Raw genomic sequence first — 19,166 nt, forward strand, 5'->3', positions numbered from 1 at the left:
TTTCCTCACTAGGCTATTTTCCCCGTTAAGGCCCCTGTGCTTATAGCCTTCTTTCCAACTAGTGTTGTAGCTATCAAGTAATAATAATAATAATAATAATAATAATAATAATAATAATAATAATAATAATAATAATAATAATAATATCAACTGAAGTTGAGCATCCAACCTAAAGATATATGCTTTCTAAAATGTTAGTTGGTCTTCAAGGATTTGATCAATACTTGGTATATAGAATACGTTTTGTATTCTTAAATCAATTATATATTTTTAATTAATAAATCAGCTAAATAATTGGAAAACCGTTTTTGGAAAGTTATCCAATTGGCAAAGATTAGTTTCATCATATTTTCAGGGACAGATATATCTCAAATGAAAAAAGGCATATTTATTACAGCATAATTTTAATGTTATCTAGCATATATTCGCAAAACGACAATTTTCATAAAAATAAATGAATGAAATGAGATATTTCATATTTTATCCAATTTCACGCTTCCGTCTCATAACGAATATTGTATCCTGGATACACGATATTAGCTGTTAATAAACAGTTCCTAGAACACAGATCAAGTATATACTACAAAAAATTGTCATCAGAAAATGGTATTATAAAAACCCAAATATTTCACCATCATGGTTTTAATTACATTACTTTAATTTAGTACTTCATTGATTCTCTTGTAGTTGGTTTATTTCCTTGTTTCCTTTCCTCACTGGGCTATTTTTTTTCTATTGAAGTCCTTGGGCTTCTAGCACACTTTTTTCCCAACTACGGTTGTAGCCTATCTAGTAATAGTAATAATAATAATAATAATAATAATAATAATAAGAAGAAGAAGAAGAAGAAGAAGAAGAAGAAGAAGAAGGAGAAGAAGAAGACCAGGAATTCAATAAGAGTTCTTGGAAAAGGGCTAAGGGTTTGCTTATATGACTATTAAGGCCGGGAGCACACTAGCAACTCTGTGGCGCCACAAAGCCACAGCATCGTGTGGCGGGGATGTGGTCTCCCATAGGTTTCCATTGTTTTCAAGTTTTGCCGCGCACACTAGCGACTGTGGCAAGCGACTGTGGCTCTCTGTCGCTCATCCCCGCTACAGGCGTGGCGTGGCTTTGTGGCGCCACAGAGTTGCTAGTGTGCTCCCGGCCTAGGTCTTTACAGGGCTTAAAGACAATGCAACTCGTAGACAATGATGAAAACAGGTGATTAACATTTAACAAAGAACAATTCCAAGGAGAGTAATTCAACCCAGAACAGGAAAAAAAGGCTTCAATTTCATTGAAAGACTTTTTTTTTTAGAGATTGATTTCAGAAACGTTAAAGATTCATAGAAAATAAAGATTATCTAGTCACGGATATTGTTCATCTCGAGAAAAAGGAGTAACATTTGTATAAATGATAGATTCCTTACTGATAACTGAAGTGTAAGATATACACATTGTAATAATCTTTATTTGTTGCTAATTATGGAGGCTATTCTGTTTCGTTAAGACTTTATCTAAGTGACTAATGTATGTTCAGTATATGTAAATGATGATTTGTCATCCACATCGCGATAAGTAACACAAAAGTATGAATTAATATATTATACACACACACACATATATATATATATATATATATATATATATATATATATATATATATATATATATATATATATATATATATATATATATATATTTGTAAAAATAAAGTGTAAAACTGTATGTTTGCTTCTTCTATTAATGGCTTTTTTTTTTTTCCCTCTTTTTTTGAAGGACTTTGGGGTAGACCGTAATCCCGATCGGCTGCCCTGTCTATTACCGCTTAGACCCCCTTAGCATGCGTTCATCTTAATAAAAGAAAAAAAAAAACTTATGAAATTGGATAATCACTCGGTCCAGCTTAATAATTCAATGTATTTGTCATCCCACAGCTAAAAAAACATTAATAATTGAATGTCACCATACACGTTTATATAAAATATTATAGTCAATTCTTTTTAGGGAGGCAGATTTGCACCGACTCGCAGGGGTGAACTTTTAGTTCGGAAAAGTTTCCTGATCGTCGATTGGTTGGACAAGATGACTCTAACCAATCAGTGATCAGGAAACTTTTCCGAGCTAAAAGGGCACCGATGCGAGTCAGTGCAAATGCGCCTCATTATACAAAATTGAGTATAACTGATACCTAACAAAATTAGTTGCTTTTATGGATGAGCTCTCTGTAAAATCACTATATTCTCTACTACATGCAGGTAATATCAATGCAGTAATGGCCTTTTAACACATTACCAATTCAATATATGAAAGTATCCCATCATGAAAAATTAGCAAAGTAAATATCCATTTTTTTTTCCTTACGTTGTCCAACCTTTTCTGAACGATCTCTTGTGTAATTGGGAGTCCATCAAAAAGCTCTCTAGGCTTGTCTCCAACCCGACCCCATCAAGGCAAGCAAATGAAAAAGGATACGGTTCCTTCCATGTTAAGCCAGATATCTACAATGTAAACTCCGAAATGTTTCCAATATATCTTTCAATATCAGTATTATTAATTTATATTAATACGTTTCATGCTTACTTATGTCTACTCAGTTAAAACAATTCCATGGGAATAATTTGGATATAAAAAAAAAGTTATTGCACAATTATATCACATCAAGTTTTGTTTTCAATGCCAAAAATATTGAATATAACCTTGAATATCGAAAGAAATTTCAGAATAAATAGAAGGAAAAACGAATCCCTATAGTATCGATGTCGGTTAATACGGTCAATGGCGAGAGTAACATCGGTTAATGTTTTGGGGACGTGACCACGGTACCAAAACAGAGCCGGCAAGGAGGAGGATCACTGAGATCGAGAACACAATAATACTGCGCTTTTTTTCCCCCCCAAAACCTACTTTGCAAGTCGACGGTGTTTCAGGATGGTTTCGTAATAAAAAAAAATTATTTTCAAATTAAATATTGATAATAATATTAGTTAATGTTATTGTTTCTATTTCTTTTAATGTTCGGCGTCAATGACCTTGGATGCCAGGATGCCAGATAATTCCTAATCAATCAATCAATTTCTTTTAAAATACGCTTTTCCACTTTCGGTGAAGGCGTTCTGGTGGCGGTATTATTATTATTATTATTATTATTATTATTATTATTATTATTGTTGTTGTTGTTACTATTACTATCATTATTATTATTATGATGATTATTTGATTTGATTTTGGAGTGTCGTCCTCTAGAATAGATACCGACCATAGCTAAAAGTCTCTCTTCAACCCTTACCTAGAGGAAAGTGGCCACTGAACAATTAAGAGTGCAGTAGTAATCCCCTTGAACGAAGAATCGTTTGGTAATCACAGTGTTGTCAAGTGTATGAGGACAGAGGAGAATCTGTAAAGGATAGGCCAGACTATTTGATTTATATGTAGGAAAGAGGAAAATTAAGCGTAACCAGAGAGAAGGATCCAATGTAGTACTGTCTGGCCAGTCAAAGGAACCATTAACTCTCTAGCGGTAGTATCTCAACGGGTGGCTGGTGCCCTGGCCAACCTACTACCTATGTCATCAGGTGTATGAGGACAGAGGCGAATGTTGAAAGAATAGGCCAGACAATTCGGTGTATGTGTAGATATAGAAAAAAAGAGCCGCAACCAAAGAAAGGAATCCTATGTAGTACTGTCTGGCCAGCCAATGGACTTAATAACAGTAGTGTACAGCACGTGTTTCACACACAATCATACACTGTAGCTTTATCTTATTTTATAATGTATATCTCGCTGTACACCTCACTGTTAACAGCCTCTTTAAGCCTGTCTTTTCATGAACGGTTTTGTTTCAATTTTTGAGATCTTGCTCTGAAACTCTTGTATATAAACTCGCTGTCTGTTGAAAGAAGGTTAATTGCATTCACCTCGCCTCTCAGTTACAATCTCACAGCTCACTCTCACAGTAGTATCTCAACAGATGGATAGTGCCCAGGGCAACCTACTACCTAATGAGGTAAAAAGCGAAGATCAGCCGACATAGCAAACATGTGTCGTGCACCTCCTATGGCTTCCGCTAAATACTGATTGCATCTTCTAAAAGTCGGTGGGGGGGGGTGTACTTTTAAATCCTCAACTAAAGGGATATTTCAATTAATGGGTCTAAAAGTGACTTAATGTCTAAGGAAAGTAGCTAGCATATTGAAGGTTTACAGACAAAGATATCTTGTGATTATCGATTAACGTATATCTCCTCTAATATTTTGTTGGTGGAATTTATTTTATCTTTCATCATTAGCTCATATATAGAAATATATTTCTAACCTATAGCCCAAGGAAGGAAGACACTAGAAACGCGTAGTTTGTTTATTGCATTCTTTAATCATCATCATTATTATTATTATTATTATTATTATTATTATTATTATTATTATAGCACGAGCTAAAGAGCAGATGTTATTTTACAGTTCTTATTCATGAAAGTTTTAATGTCATGAAATTAAAAGCACATTGAAGAGAGAGAGAGAGAGAGAGAGAGAGAGAGAGAGAGAGAGAGAGAGAGAGAGAGAGAGAGAGAGAGATCTCTCTCTCTCTCTCTCTCTCCCCAACATGGATACGGTTCACAACAGACAATTGACAACCACGAAATTGGATTGTTTTCTCCTTGGCGGTTGTCAATAAATACATTTCTCACTATGGCGAATGCATTACTTCTTGGAGAGAGAGAGAGAGAGAGAGAGAGAGAGAGAGAGAGAGAGAGAGAGAGAGACTCCGGGTTTCCCAGGGAGAATTGTGAATTGTGAAAGAAACAGTTGAATCATCAGATAATGTTCCTAATATTTCGATATAAGAGCGAAATGACTTTCCCTCTGGCGGAGACTGGCGGAATCAAGATGAGAACCAAGATGGATAAGGTTGATCGAGATTACTTTAGATTCGTGTAAGTGTTAAGGTGGGAATCATAGTCCTGCGGAAACATAAGAACTAAAACTTTCATAAATAAAATTTAAATTTCTATTTACCACAGACTTTTATATGAAAATTTATTTTTATCTTATATTTTCTATATATTTATTTTATCTTTTATCATTAGCTCATATATAGAAATATATTTCTATCCTATAGCCTAAGGAAGGAAGACACTAGAAACGTAGTTTGTTTATTGCATTATTATTATTATTATTATTATTCCGGTAGGCCCTGCTGCTTCCTCCGGTCGCCTATGATGACCGCGGAGGTAGCAGCAGTAGGGGATTCAAAGTTATGAAGCTTCATCTGTGGTGGATAACGGGGGACGGTGGGCTGTGACACCCTAGCAGTACCAGCCGAACTCGGTTGAGTCCCTTGTCAGACTGGGAGGAACGTAAAGAGGAAAGGTTCCCTTTCTTTTCATTTGTTTGATGTCGGCTACCCCCCAAAATGGGGGGAAGTGCCTTGGAATATGTATGTATGTATTATTATTATTATTATTATTATTATTATTATTATTATTATTATTATTATCATTACTTGTTAAGCTACAAACCTTGTTGGAAAAGCAGGATGCTCTAAACCCAGGGGCTCCAACAGGAAAAATAGCCTTGTAAATTTTACCTAACTTGTAAACTTTACATTAAAACCTTGATTCGCCAATTATTCCTGAATTTGACTACCCACCATGAAGGATGACTTTTGTCCAATTACTGGCTGTATGCAGTAATTCTGAAAGGGAGATTAGAGCCATTGAAAAGAGAGTACACAATCAATACAACTGAGGAAACCTTTATCTTTAACAAAACTTGCCGAAAGAGGGTCTACTACCCAAATATTATTATTATTATTATTATTATTATTATTATTATTATTATTATTATTATTATTATTCGCTAGGCTACAACCGAGGGAAGGAAATAAAATAAACAATAAAAGAAGAAATTAAAAATTAATATAGATATCCTAATATCAGGAACAACGTTAAAAGAGAGACTTATGTCAACCTATTCAATAATAAAATATTGGCTGGAAGTTTGAACTTCTGAAGTACTACCGATTCAACTGCCCGATTGTAAATATCATTCCATAATCTGGCCACAGCTGGAAAAAAAACTTTTAGAATATTGTGTAGAATTGAGCATTATGATGGAGAAGGCAAGAGACTTAAGACTTACTGCATACACTGTTTTTATTTATTAAAAGGGAGATCAAGCAGCCAAATCAGTTTACTTCAACTCTTAAAGAGCTGGTCCGATTAAATTTGGGTAGAAAAGATACTATTCATATCAAAGATAATCATCATCATCATCTCCTCCTACACCCACTGACGCAAATGGGCCTCGGTTAGATTCCGCGTCATCTCTATCTTGAGCTTTTAATTCAATACCTCTCCACTCATCATCTCCTACTTAATGTTTCATAGTGCTCAGCCATGTAGGCCTGGGTCTTCAAAGATAATAAAATAAATAAAATATGTATCAAATATAATTGAAAAACAATGGAGCTAAAAATATGATAAACAGAAATCTAAAGCATATCTATAAAACCCATCTTTCTTAAAAACATTAAAACCTTGAAAACAGAGAATCTGTCCGATAATATATACAGTATATATATATATATATATATATATATATATATATATATATATATATATATATATATATATATATATATATATATATATATATATATAAACTTTTGTTACCAAAACATAAAGATCTCTCTCACACTACGTACAATGTGAACTTGAGACTTCCAGAACTCCTCAACAAACAAAATAAAAAAAATAGCTTCTGTGACTCGTTTTTAGCTTATAGACCATTAAGTTTCACATGTCACAACAGCGACAACAACATACGAACTTCCTCCTGCTCATCTAAATACCTTATATCAAAATTTTATCTATCTTCAGCACCCTGTACCCTGACTTACAACAGAAAACCCGAGTAATTTTTCGAAAACGTTCCCATTTTCATCAACATAACTTACAACTTTAAAACCATAAAAACAGAGCAACTCGCTGAGTCCAATTAAAAAAAAAAAAAAAAAAAAACTTTTCTTACCATGACATAAAAATCTCACACTATATAGAGTGTAAACTTAAGACTTCTAGAACCTTTCAATAAACAGAGTAAAAAAAAAAAAGTCCAGATTATTCAACAATCTAAATCATATCTTTAAACCAATGTTTCTTAAAAACTTCAAAACTCTAGCACAGTCCGATAAAATATCATAAAAAATTTTTCTTACCAAACAAAAATTTCTCTCGCACTACTTGGTGTACATACACGTTCAAAAAAAGCGTCAAAACTTTGCATCAAAATTTTGATGCAAAATTTTAGTGTAGGACATTTTGATGTCAAAATTTTGCTTCAAATCTTTTTTTGACATCAAAACGTCCTACACACACTCAAATTTTGCATCCAAATTTTGATATCAAAATTTTGACGCTTTTTTTTTGAACGTGTATGGGCCCCTTTATACTTCCAGAAATCTTCAACAAAGTAAAAAAAAAAAAAAAAAAAAATAAAGTCCAGGAGATTATTCGAGACTTGAACCATAGAATAAGCTTTGCTGAGCTGGTTCAATGAAACCCCTCGAAAGATCCCGATAAGATCTCTCCAGGTTTCCCTACAAGGTTGACATGTGATGGTCTGCTGGTTTTTAAAACCAGTGCACTTCTCGTTTGCTTCGGAGAGCTGGTTACGAGTTAAGCCTGGCACGTGCAAGTCAGCTGATCCAAACACATTACCGGGTTGTTGTATTGTATGGGAATTATTTACCAATTATGCCACAGCCTCTGTACCATGGTCTTCCACGGTCTTGGGGTAGAGTTCTCTTGCTTGCGGGTACATTCGGGAACACTACTCTATATTATTTCGCTTCCTCTTGTTTTGTTTAAGATTCCATAGTTTATATTGGAAATATTTTGTTTAATGTTGTTACTGCTCTTATAATATGCTATTTTTTTCCTCGTTTCCCTTCCTCGCTGGGCTATTTTCCCTGTTAGAGCACCTGGGTTTATAGCATCCTGCTTTTCCAACTAGGGTTGTACATTATCGAGTAATAATAATAATAATAACAATAATAATAATAATAATAATAATAATAATAATAACAATTAGATTGTAAAGTTATATGAACAATGTAGTAATTCTATCTGCTGAGTCATCAGCATTCATTGCCTGGCCCTCCTTGGGTGGAAAGGGGCTTGGGTGCTGATCATACGTAATATGGCCAGTCTCTGAGGCATTGTCCTAATTAATAGGGCAATGTCACTGTCCCTTGCCTCTGCCATTCATGGGTGGCCTTTAGGCCTTTATGGATTTTAACTTGTCTTATTGGTACTTTCTTATCTGGCTGAATAATGTGTGTATACGTAAACGATTCATTAACCATACTGTGATACATAACATAACTAGAGGGAACTAAATAGAGAACATACCTCCGCTACGGCAGCTTATTTCTCGGGGTTAAGGTTAATTCGGTCGACTTTTTGCCCGACCTTAACCTTGACCTTTGACCAACGACTTTCAAAGTTGAATTACTTCCACGTCTCAACACGATTAATCACTGAAAGTGTCACTACTCTATGAGCAAAAGCGTGGCCAGGAAGTCGTTCAAAAACCAACAGACGGACAAACATCGGGCAAAAACATAACCTCTCCAACTTCGTTGACAGAGGTAAAAAGCATAAATGTAATTATTATATATAATACATATTTGTATAGAAATAAACTGTATAACTAAATTTTCTTAATAAAAAATATATGTACCCATGTAAATCAATATGCCCTTGTACTATTGCAATCATAAGCATACATTTAAACAGCTACTTAAAAAGTAAGGGATTATAAGTGTGTGGAGATGTGTTGGCCCTACTGCCCATTTACTGGAGATGCATTCGGCTTGAGTGAGTCTCTTGGGTCACGTTTGTTAAGTCCGTGGATTGTAACCAGATTCAAATGGGTACCAAATTCTGCTTGAGCCAAGAAGATGCGAGTGAGGCAAGAATCTTCCTCCTTAGTGAAACAGGAAAGCTTCATTCTGAATGACACTAACCCGTACAAAAGGAAAATGGTGTGTGGCTAACACGTGAATACACACTATGCTTGTGTTTATATATAATGTACATGTATATATATATATATATATATATATATATATATATATATATATATATATATATATATATATATATATATATATATATATATATATATATACTGTGACGTTCATGGGGAGTAGAAGTAGTAATACCCTGGTGAGATAGGGGGATACCCCGAGAGGTACACTCGGAAACCACATTCTCTCACAAAATGCAGACCCAGCGAGTTGTAGTTAGGAAAGGGGGATGGGGTTGAAAGGGCTGAATCTGTGAATATATCTATATAAATATCTAGACATCATTTTTGACGTCTCGGGTACAGCAGTATATATATATATATATATATATATATATATATATATATATATATATATATATATATATATATTTAAATATATATATAATATATATATACATATATATATATATATGTATATATATATATATATATATATATATATAATATATATATATATATATATATATATATATATATATATATATATATATATATATATATACATATATATACATATATATATATATGTGTGTGTGTGTGTATATATGTATATATATGTGTGTATATATATATATATATATATATATATATATATATATATATATATATATATATATATATATATATATATATATCACAATTCTATTTTAAAATGGAAGACCATTATAACACGAATTGTTTCAAAATCTAATCTGCAGCTCTTATTACTTGTTCCCACGTAGCCTAGAATGCGAACGCTATCATTGTATCCATGGAGTCTGGGATTTACTGTTTCAAAATCAAACCCACTCCTATTAATGCAAACCATAATTAAACCCAGACAATTCATTTCCTACGGAGAACGATTTCGCCAAAAGGGAGCCTGTTTGTTCCAAGAAGTTTAATTGAAAACTACGGGTATCTACAATAGTAAATGGTTTTATATTAAACAAATAAAAAGCGTTGTGATATAAGAGAATTCGTGGTTGTTGAGTATCATCATTATTATTTTAATTATCATTATTAACATTATCATTGTCATCATGTGCAGGACAGGATTAGAAATGAAACTATAAGAGAGATTACTCGAGTACCAGATGTGGATGAGATCATGATGAGGGGTAGACGGAGATGGTTTGGGCATGCTCTTCACTCTCCCCAAGAGAGATTAGTTCACCATACGTTCAGCTGGACTCCACAAGGCACTATAAGAGTTGGAAGACCCAAGCCTACATGGGTGAGGGCTATGAAACGTGAAGTAGGAGATGATGAATGGAGAAGTATTGAATTAAAAGCTCAAGATAGAGACGACTGACGAAGTCTAACTGAGGCCCTTTGCGTCAATAGGCGTAGGAGGAGGAGATGATGATCATCATCATCATGTGCACAAAACTGAGTGACCATTAACATAAGTAGCTTTCCACCTAATAGATGTATCCCGTACAGATACAAAAAGGGACAAATGCATGTTTCCCATAGATTAAAAAAAAGGACAAGGGTAATCATTCATGAACATTCTCCTTCACAATTCCACAAGAACCATTGTTCCACAGTTCTGGTGTGGACTAAATTACAGGAACTTGGTGCTATAACATTGTAACATCTCAACTGAATGTGGATACGTTCATTAATTTTAGAACAGAGACTGTGGAAGTTTCCTATTAAGAAAAGAGAATTAGGGAGAAAGAAATGCATTGTACATTGTACCAATTTCCTCTAAAAAGTAAATATATCCGAGTCTTACCATCCATCCAGGAATTTAATACTCCAACATTAGGAACGTCTCTGACTGGCCACCTGTTTAGTGGGAGATAAGACCCGCTTTTGCTGTATGCAACCTCACCATCCCTGTGAGTTAAGGATGGGACGTTTGGGGAAACCTATAGGTTTACCTTCTGAGTTATCAGCAGCCATTGCCTGGCCCTCCCTGATCCTAGTTTGGGTAAAGAGGGAGATTGGGCGCTGATCATATGTATACATGGCTAATATCTAGGGTATTGTCTTGGTTACAACGAAACTGTCGGGCTTGGGCGTTGATTATATTCTAGTCTTTAAGGTATTGTCCTGCTTACTAGGAAACTGTCACCATCACTTGCCTCTGCCATTCACGAGCGACCTCTAAACTTTTAAACAGTAATGTCAGTATCAATAATGAAGTAGTACAGACGTAACAACTCGAGCGACTAAGAGATAGACGCCATTAGCGAATAAGAAACAACAGTACATATCAAATTAATAGAACATAATTATGCTCTAAAACGAAGGAACACTTCTAAAAAGAAAAAAGTAACCAGATGAAGTGACTAGTAAGAGTAACAGATGAAGCCTTAGATGATTGTTGTTTCTTTACCTAACAGTTTCTAGCTCGTTCCTTATTAGTAAAGAGTTAGTGTTAATTCCGTGTTTGCGCATTTGTGCGTCTTCCTTGACTTTTTTTTTAATAATAATAATAATAATAATAATAATAATAATAATAATAATAATAATAATAATAATAATAATAATAATAATACTATAAGTCTAAAAATAGGGGTGAAAACCACATTCATATTTTTATACAAAATATTTAACATAAAAAGAGAGCTTTCGAAAACCTGCTCGATTCTCTGATAATAATAATAATAATAATAATAATAATAATAATAATAATAATAATAATAATAATAATAATAATAATAATAACTATTGGAAAGCGCATACCCCCGCCAAAGCCTAACCCCTCTGAACAAATTTAAATCGATCAAACACGGTTAGATGTCGGGATCCAAACGAATCATACAGGAGACAATTTCCATTTAAAAATTAAAAATCAAGTAGTTTTACAGATTATACTAAATTGGTACAAATGCTTCCGGGTTCTTAAGAAGCCTAACACCCATCTTGTGTCCCTCCTCCCTGGCTTCATTCCTACAAGACTCAAGATAAAAATTTGCTATAGTTTTTAGAAATTCGTATTTTCTTTTTCCTTTTTTTCAAATCCTACACTGTTAATACAGGCGACCGTAATTCTACCTTATTTTGTTATTATCTTTTACAGGTTGGTGACCGTAATATCTCTCTTTTCCGTCAATATATCCGTTTTTAAAACGGTAAAAATCATGGAGAAAACGTTGCCAGGCATTTACCGTTTTTTAATGCAAAGTTTTAAGTGTATCAAACATATTACTACACTAACTGAGCAGTAAACGGCTTTCACAGAGGAAATAAAATAAGGATATGTGTTCATTACTAAATAAAAGATTTTAGGATTACTCATGAGATTTTTTATGGTGTCCTTCGGCAATTAATGGTAGATCAAAATAAATCTTTAAACTATTTATGGAAATCCTAGTTTTATCATTGTTCAAATACCGCTAGAGAGTTATTGGGTCCTTTGATTGGCCAGGCAGTACTAGGGTCACACTCGTTGGTTACGGCTCATTTTTCATTTACCTACACATACACCGAATAGTCTAGCCTATTCTATCCACATTCTTCAAATAATTTATCATCACCTCCCTTGGTAGTTAAATCGACACCGTCTCTATCTCTTTTCTCTCCTCGTGGCATTGTTGGTAACGTACTCAGAAGGTAATTTGAGTGGCCAGTGTTTGACAAACGAAATAAATAAGAATGCGTTCCTTAAAATTCCAATCTCTCTCTCTCTCTCTCTCTCTCTCTCTCTCTCTCTCTCTCTCTCTCTCTCTCTCTCTCTCTCTCATTCGGGTCACCAAACTAATTCCAACACTAAGGTAATTTGGACATAGGCTAGACGAATAACGGAACGTTTGAAATTATTTGATCTACAAACTCGACGACTAAGGGGTCAGCTAATACACATTCAACATTCTTAAAGGAATAACAAATATAAATCACAACAATCTATCCAACCTTAGCACAAATCAGTCCAGAGGTAACGGATACAACTGGAATAGAAAAGATACAACACCACTCAATGTAGCAATTTCTTCACATGTAAAATAGAAAATGCTTGGAATAGACTTCCATCGGATGTAGTAAACAGTAACACTGTAAACGAGTTCAAGAGTAAGTTGGACAAGATCATAAGAATTCTAAATGCTTAAACTAAATCGCTCTACCAAAGGGCAAATGGAGTCTCCGCGGATGGACTAAACAGTCTTTGAGACATACAAATCCTTATAACTCTCTCTCTCTCTCTCTCTCTCTCTCTCTCTCTCTCTCTCTCTCTCTCTCTCTCTCTCTCTCTCTCTCTCTCCAGAAACGTGAAAGATGATCTGGATACCAAGTCCCACCTAAGATTTCACGTGCAGCATCAATAGAGTTCCATGACGTCACGACTTTGACCGCAGGATGTACATCGAGACCCACAAAACCCCAAATTGATGCTGCTTCTCCTGTGTGTCCATTTCGCAATGAAGATCTGATGCCATCATAATGTACTCAACTTACACAGCTCGGCTTAACGATGCGCCTGGCAACACTCTACTATCTATCTGCAGGTATTCATGGCCTCACGTTTTTAAACTAAGAGTTTAAGAAATGTGGACATTTTAAATGGCACATTTTTTTTATTTCATTACATTTTAAGGGCTTTTACAAATCATGCTTTAACTTTTATTGAGATATGAGTTTTTACTCTTACGATTTTAGAAACAAAAATTATTCTGCTCTATGATTTCAGGAGAAAATAAATGAGTAGACCTCAAACCTCCGCCATGGCAGCTTATTTCTCAACCTTTTACTTGACCTTAACATGTATTAATTGACGTGGATTTTCACACACTCAAATATGAACCAAGTTTGAAGTCTCTGTGATAACGATGCCCAAACTTATAGTTGATTACGTGAATTGGACATTTTGCTTAACCGTGACCTTGAACTTTGACATTGACTGTCCAAAATTGAATAATTTTCAGCTTTTCACATAACAATTGATCCCTGCAAGTTCCATTGTTCTACTATTAAAATTATGGCTGGGAAGCTGTTCATAAACTAACTCACACACAAAAACAACAAACAAACACAAACAGAGGCGAAAACATAACATCCTTCCAATTTCGTTGTCGGAGGTAAAAAGGATACATAGTGATATTATATGAATACGTCCGATTCACTTCACATCGATTCGCATAATTCCTTTTCCCAAATCTTGGTATTAAAAACTGATTATTTCAGTACAAGCACAATATTGTTCTATGCAATAAAGGCCAGAAAGACAAATCACTCAAGTCTGAAAACGCTGATAATCGATAGTGTCGGGATGCTAATGCAGTGACGTCAAGGTAACTCAATCAGGATTCTTTTTATGAAAGGGAGTGGATGAAATTTCACTTGGTATGGAGGTGTAGTAAATCCTATCCTAAATTTTATACCTCCCAACTCTCTCTCTCTCTCTCTCTCTCTCTCTCTCTCTCTCTCTCTCTCTCTCTCTCTCTCTCTCTCTCTCTCTCTCTCTCTCTAATAATGAAATGATACAACAAATATTATGTTTTCCAATACTCAATGTCAGGTTGCAGCATCAATAAAATAATTTAGTTTTATATAATATTCTCTCTTTCCGCTTCGGACCTTAACATCAACCTTAGAATAAAAAGTTTAAAAAAACATCCTTCTTTTCAATATCCAGTTTTAAAATCAACCTTTTAATCCAAAACTTTTACATCTTATCATTCAATTCAGGCTCTAACCTTAACTCTGACATTCAATACTTCTATAAAGTTCAACCTTTAAATTCCAAGGTCTAAAGTCAGCAGTGAAACATTCTCTTTTCAAATTCCAAATTCAAAGCGTCTATAATCTTCCCTTTCAATTCAAGTTCTAACAACTGACTTTGAATTCAGTTTACAAAGCCTTCCTTCCCCAATTTTTGACGTAAACCTCAACTTTGAAATTCAAGAGTTTTATAACGTTCCCCCTTTTACAGACTAAATTTAACCTTAAAACTTTAAGGTTTGATAAGCTTTGAACACAAATCAATAGCTCGAATCTAAACATCACAAATAACACCCGGCAGCTCACTGACAACACAGATTGCAGCCAGGACTTTCACAAGCGTTGGTGTTGGCTAGAACTTAGGTTTGTATAATTAGGAATAATACAAATTATTTTTTAAAATTTGTAATTTGTTCCTACACAATTACAATTCATCGTCCTTTGCTGTAGAAAACTCAACTTTACGCGGGAGGAAATTCCAGTTCCAAGTAGCTGGAAACTTAACCCGGGATGCTGTAAGAGTAAGGGTTACTTACAACTAGTGAATCCAGAAGGAAATACCAGCGGGATTCATGGCACTAGCTTTTAAGGGATGTTCTCAAGCGTAGACCTGGCTAAAAATATTTGGGTTTGCTGATGATGTAAATTGTAAGCCATTTAAAGATTATTGGTTTGCCCGGATACATCACATTCCCCCTCATAAAAAGTATGGGGACAACTCTGCTGTGCTTCAGTGTGGAATAGCTACATGCTGAGTGGGTTTATCTATCACATCAAGTCCAGCTAACAAGGTCTTTTGAAGCCATACCCCCAAAAAATGGGAGGATTGAAAGGAAAACTAATGGCCAGTCATTCTTTACTGCCATCCCAGTTTTACTCATAACCTCAGCCCACGATCCCTAGTTACTGGTCCTATGAGAGGAGCTGAGACAGCTATACCATCTGCCGAGAAGCTACAAAAGGTCCTAAGGAGAACGTATCTAGGGATCTGTGGTCACATCCAGCAGGTAGTGAGGAGTGAATGTCGTCTGATGCTTCCAAATACCTGCTTGAAAAACCTGTATCAAAAGAAAAATTCCTCTTAATAGTTAAAGGTATTAATACCTCTCAAGTCGTGAGCTTTTATACGTGTCCCTTCCGTGGATCGTGTTCTTGGATATATTCTTTGATCTTCCTGTGATCACAAAGAGATGTTGCAGATGAGGTCTAAAAGTCTTCGTCCACTTGACTTAGGACCCCAGTGCTCTAATAGGACACTGTAAGAGCTGATCAGCATCCCTAAGGCTCATAATCTGAAATTATAAAAACCTGGAGTCAGGCAATGACGAGATTCAAGTTTTAGTTTGGAAGTCAGGGACAAAGGAGAGCAAGACCTGCCTCCATCCCCTTAAATAGGCAATGTTGAATAAGAGACCAAAGAGCTTACTGACTAGTTTAGCCAAAGCTACAGAATACCTTAACAATGTTCCATATGGTAAACTCAGCTCAGCTGGAGGACAGATCAGTTCAGAACTTCGTACGAGTATTGAAATTTCATCTGATGAAGACATATCTACTCCCTTTCATCTAAAGGCTTGGCGCAAGGCATAGTGATACCCGTTTACTGCTGAAGCAAAGCAGAGTTTCTCCTTGTGAAGGTGGAACAAAAAATCAGTGATTAACAGAACAGAGGCTCCGAGAGAAAAGATACCTCTCCCAGGACACCAACCTCAGAACATGGCCCCAAAAGCCTTTCCCATGACACCAACCACAGATGATGGCCCCAGACACCTCTCACATAACAACCACACAAGATAGCCCCAGACATCCTCCCCACGTTACCAAAACAGAATGTGGCCCTCTTGTCTTGGTATACTACTGCTGAGGATCTATAGTTATCTGGAGATCTGTTGTGCAGTCTCTTGTGAAAAGCCTTTCAATGATAGGAGATGCCGAATAACCTCCATGTGTGAAGTTGAATGGATCTCGCTGCACTGTGGAAGATCTTGGCGTGTGACTAGCGTAGCAGGTTGGGATGAGTAAGCAATTCTTCGGGGCTTCTGTTAGGAAGAGCAGAAGATCCAGGTACCACACCATCTGCGGCCACTTTGCTGCTATGAATGTCATCAATAGGTTTGGCATTGGCATCGATTTAGGATTCTTCTTAAAAGACCAAATGGCAGAAAAGCATATACTTTGATGTCACCCCACAAATACCGGATTACATCTTCAAACGCTGCTTTTACGTCTGGAACTGAAGAGCACTAAACCAGGAGCTTGTGGTTCAGGGAGGTCACGAAGAGTCACTGTCGGAGAACCCCGGAAAGTTAGGATCTCTGTCGCTATTTGAGGACATAAAAACCATTCTGATCCAGCTATCAATTTGTCCGCTTCTACATTCATTTTGCCCAGAATGAAATGACCCAACAGCATAATCGAAATAATCTCTGCCCACTAGAGAGTCCTCACTGCTAGTTGGCCGAGTTGCAGAGACATAGTAAATCCTTGCTTGTTTATGTAGGACATCATGGTGGTGTTGTCACTCATCAATACCACCGAGTGTCCTGTCAGAAAAGACCAAAATTCCTAGAAGGCTAAAGCAACAGTTTTCATCTCTAGAATGTTGATGTGTTCCTGGTGATCTTGATCCGTTCAGGTACCTGACGCTAAGTGCTGACCAAGGTGAGCTCCCTACCCTTCTCTGAATGCATTCGTAAGGAGGAGGAATTCCGGTGGAGGTATCGAGAGTGGGCATTCTTTCTTTATTTCTTCCATCCAAAATTGCAGATCCTTTCTGGACTCCTCCCCTAACCACACTGGATAGCGTGGAACATCTAGATGCTGTGACCAAAATCTTTTTAGCTCCCATTGCAGAAATCGAAGACGAAATCTCACCATACTAACAATGTTAAGTGCTACATGAGATTCTGCCACTGGTGTGCTGGAAGAAGGGACTACCGCAGGAAGGGGAGCGCTACCTCTCGCATACATGACATCCTTTCCTGGGAAGGGAATACTTTCCCTTGCACTGTATCGATATCCATACCATGATATATTGGTCTTTGAGTGGGATTAGAATATACTTCTCTCGAAATATCACAATCCCCAGGGCTTAATAAAACAAGATAACTCGGTCTAGAAGGAGGAATCGTACTCTGACTTCGCTAAATTCAGCCAATCGTCTAGATAGTGGAGCAGGTGAATTCCATTGGCATGTGCCCACTAAGATACTAGGTCGAAGATCCTTCAAAAAGTTGGGGCAATGGGGACAGGGCAAAGCAAAGGACTGTGAATAGGAACACCTTTCAGGTTACTACTACTCGGAGGTACTTCCTGGACGAGGGGTGAATAGGGATTTGGAAGTACACGTTCTTCAAACCGAAGGTGGCCATAAGGTCCTGAGGCCTGATTGCTTGTCTGCCCATGGTTGCTGTCTCCATTCTGAAGTGTCTCCTAGATGAACTCATTCAGAGCTGAGAGGTCGATGACCAGTTTCCAGCCTCCAGATGCCTTCCTTACAAGAGTTAACTGAAGAAGCCTGGGATGCTGTCATCAACCTCTCAAAGAGGCCCAATATGGCTTGAACTTCAGCTTGCATGGCAAGATCTTCTGCCAACCCTTGGCAATAAGATGATAATGTTGCCAGAGGCATAATCAGAGGAGGGGAAGGGCTGATGAACAGTTGGTGGTAATCGGATTGAAGGACCTCCAAAGTCCATCACTCAGCACCATAGAACCACAACCTCATTCAGTTGGCCTGAAGGCATCCTCTCATTGGTGGTAAGGAGGGGGGGGGGACGCTCCTCCTAATGAAGACATTTTCCTCTACCTTTCCCTGTGCCCTTACTGTGCCCATGGTTCTGCATTAAAGTATTATTGAGGATGGATTGTTGAGAACGGACCCTGCCTCTCTGAGGTTGTTTTGTGGGGCTGGGATGGTTGAGCAGCTATTTTACTCTGACCTGATGGGAAAGGTCGAGAGTGTCGAAAGGATACTGCACGCTGCATGATAGAGTCTCGAGTATCCTTTCTCCATTTTTCTACAGTCGCCTTCACCACTGCTGGCAGCCAATCTGTTTGTGGTATCTTGAAGTCACGGCATCACAATGCTTAGGCACCCAATTGGCCCAATGGTTGGCCACCTGGTACATTAGGCACTCAACCGCGATAGCTCCCATCAAGACATTTTCCTTAAGGTCCTGCTTGTTGTTAGGGTTGTTTAGGTCCTTCGTGTTGTCTAGGTAGCTAAATGTACCCAATCAGTGGTCAATTCAAGAGGCCACTTGCATGGTAGCCATGGCCATGACTTCCATAACAGACACCTATGTTGTTGAGAAGAAAACTGGAACAGCTGAAATAAGGTTCTGCCAAGCAACCCAGTGTCAAGGTTTCAACTGCAGGTTCTAATGGATGAGGGGAAGATAGAGCCTTCTGTATAAGAAATAATTTTTTTTTTGCCAC

The sequence above is a fragment of the Palaemon carinicauda genome, chromosome 30 (assembly GCF_036898095.1).
Source record: "Palaemon carinicauda isolate YSFRI2023 chromosome 30, ASM3689809v2, whole genome shotgun sequence".
NCBI classification, from domain to species: Eukaryota; Metazoa; Arthropoda; class Malacostraca; order Decapoda; family Palaemonidae; genus Palaemon; species Palaemon carinicauda.